The following is a 3,234-nucleotide window of genomic DNA, read 5'->3' on the forward strand; positions in this document are numbered from 1 at the left end:
AAACACTCACGATGTTTTTGAACCAATCTTTCCCCTTCTCTACATTAATGGAAATTCATAACATTGTATTCTCTACAAAAAATTCATTTATGCAGTTAATTGTCCCAATTTTTGGTTGTAAAGAGGGCTTAAAATTAAAGGTTTTTCTTCACAAGAAGGTCATCAAAGTCTAAAGATAAAGGTAACTTATGTTTGATAAAATAAAAAAAAAAAGGGTCACAATTAGGTTTAACATGGTGTGTTTCTCCAATTCTCCTTCACTTGAACTTTGGAGGGATGTGGATTAAATGGAAAACATCGAACAAATTGTCCATTTTAGATAGTTTCTCTGAATGAGAGAGCACTGAGAATGCATTAAACTTAGGTATGAGCACTTTAGATCTACAAAACCTAATGTGATTTTATAAATTTCTGTTAATTAAGTAGTGCTAAATCAATATTAAAAACTATTTTGTCTTTTATGTAAAAATGACAAGAAAGGGAAATAGTGGAAGTGCTTTGAAAGGAAATATTTGATGTAGATGAGAGAGTAAAAAATCAATCATGACAGTGAATATCCAAAATTCATATAGATGATGAGCAAGATATGAAAGTACATAATAGAGAGGGTGATGAAACTGATGTAAATTGACTCAAGTACTATGAGAGGCTCTCTCAGATGAGCTTAAGAGCTCATCTAAGAGATCAGCTCCTAGATCCTCAAATTCAAATACTGACATATTTGCTCCAGGCTTCACTACCATTCCTTCCTTTTCATTATTCTTCCTCCTCCTACTTGTCAGCAACTTCATTCTCATCTTGTTTCTCTCTTTCAATGCTGCAGCTCGAGAGGAAGAGGAGGTGCAGGTGGAGGAGGAAGAGGAGGACTCACCACCATTCTGATGAAGCGATTCACGTACTCTTTCAGTAGGAAAGTTGAGGCGAGCCAATTGGCCTCGCATCACAAATGCAGCTTGGTCATAAGCCAAGGCAGCCTCCTCTGCAGTAGTAAATGTTCCGAGCCATACACGCCCTCCTTGCCTTGTTGAATCACGTATCTCAGCAGCATACTTTCCCCATGGCCGCTTCCTTACCCCTATGTACCTCTTTTCCTTTCCTGCCTCTTTTTTCGCCTTTGAAGTAAGGTCTTCTTTATCATTAAACCCCTTGCAGGAATCTGTTTCCAAAGATTTTTCCTTCACTTTCTCAGGAAAATTCTCTTCGGAGGGATTTTCATCACACGGAAGAGATTTGGTATGAAAAAGTTGCTCAGGGTCAAACCATGATGAAAATGGAGACTTAGGTGAGAAATCAAACCTAGGGTTTTGAGGAGATGAATAATCTTCCATGGATGAATTTGACAATAGGCTCAGATCTAAATTTTTAAGGCTTCAATCTCCTTAAACTTGTTGGAAAAATCAACAATAAGTGAAAAAGAGTGGAAGAATTTGAGTTTGAAACAAAGAAGATGGGATTAAATTTGTCAAAGGGGCTGGAAGGTAAGGTTTTCTTGAACCCAAAACAAAGAAGGTATTGCATATAATAATGTGTGGTGGTGGGGTTTTCGTCGTTTGTTTTTTTTCTTGAAGGGAATGATGGGGTTTCTATTATCATTATTATTAAGGTTCAACTTTTTTTTTTTTTTTTTTTTGGTGGACCAGTGCCCTTTTTTTTTTTTTTATCTTTTTGAAGCTTTAGCAACTATCTTTGCTAAACCATGCTCTACTTGATTACCAAGTCCTGGTCGAGCATGGGAGATTCACATTGAAAAATTTAGAAATCTCTTAAATATTAATTTGTGATTATTTATCAATTTTAAGTAGTAAATAATAATTTTAATAAAAAATAAGATAAATTGACACAACGATTTTAACGTGAAAAAATCATAATTAGAGCGCCTCCAATTATGATAAAAAACTACGGGTAAAAACCACAAAACAATCCACTAAGAAGACATAAACGAATTATAGAAGTATACTCTTAATTACCTAGCAAATCCATGCTTGAATCGATCTGACCCCTATGTGCCTCTTCCAGCCCCGTCTTCACCTTGGAATTGTCTTGCCCACCGTTTAATCTCATAACGCTGATATCGAGTCTACGACGTGAACCACTTCAAAATCCACCAAAACTTCAGGCTCAAGTTCTACGGAATCCACCAAAGAACAACACTCTCTTTTGTATTGAACGAAACAAATAATCCTTTGATGTATACTTTTCAAACCAGATTTAGACTCAGACAAACATCAAAGAAACTAGCAAAGAAACTTCAATTATAAACCCTAATATCCAAGAAGAAGATTTGGAAGTCGTAACTCTAAACTCGGACTGAAATACATGTTTATAGAAAGCAGGGCCACGATGCTCGCTTGAGCGAAGGAATTCTTGCTCGAGCGAGGAGACTAAAACGCGTGTTCAAGTGTCTTCGCTCAAGCCACCAAAGTCTCGCTCGAGCGAGAGATGCAACTTCTCAATATTTTTACAGTCAACTCGATCCCCGACATAATCAGCGAAGTGACAAACATGAAAAAATTGACTTCTGAAACATCTCTGCAAGACATAATTCAAGTTGAATTCGCATCTAAAAACTCATAATCTCACTGAAATAAAAGTTAAACAAAATTATAACTGAAAGGAGTTTTGTCAAACGAGATTGTCAAAAATAAAAATCTAACAGTATTAAGCACATTTGGGAAATAATGCAAGGCTGCGAGGTCTAGTTATGTAAAACTTATCTAATTAAGCACGAATCACCATATTAACCAAGCTATGTTTTCTGTTCATGCTGATAAGTAGACCACCCAGAACAGTTGACCCACTTTAACCATTTGACCCACTTTGGTGTATTATATTGGTTTGTAATGAAGATGTTATCTAGGAATGTTAAGGGGTTGGGTAGGTCTTGTAAGAGAAAGAAGATTAAAGAGCTAGTTAGAGTAAGGGGTGTGGATATGGTATTGCTACAAGAAACCAAGAAATCTGGTGTAACAACCCTCATACTGTTTACTGATTAATGACTGATTGATTACCGATAACCATCGATCACCGTTAAACCGAATTGATTATGACTGACAATTGGACTGATTACTGACTGGAATCCGGAATTAATTGACTGACTGTATCTGTGTAAATACATAATCCATCTGTTTGACTGTTTGATTATCTGTTCGTGTTTTATGTTTAAACTGCTAATTGAAGGCCTTATCGACGGCCGAACCAGAAATTGATTAGTGTTTTATGATCATCATAATTAAT

General features: G+C 36.1%; 1 pseudogene across 1 annotated transcript; it reads right to left on the reverse strand.

Moving 5' to 3' along the window:
• Positions 1 to 532: 532 nt before the first annotated feature.
• Positions 533 to 1,554, reverse strand: LOC114260774 (ethylene-response factor C3 pseudogene; annotated as a pseudogene). The gene has a single exon (XR_014340235.1). The product of XR_014340235.1 is annotated as an ethylene-response factor C3 pseudogene (transcript).
• Between the last annotated feature and the right edge of the window lie 1,680 nt (positions 1,555 to 3,234).

Source organism: Camellia sinensis, chromosome 1 (genome assembly GCF_055761805.1).
Source record: "Camellia sinensis isolate YWXY chromosome 1, ASM5576180v1, whole genome shotgun sequence".
In the NCBI taxonomy this organism is placed as follows: Eukaryota; Viridiplantae; Streptophyta; class Magnoliopsida; order Ericales; family Theaceae; genus Camellia; species Camellia sinensis.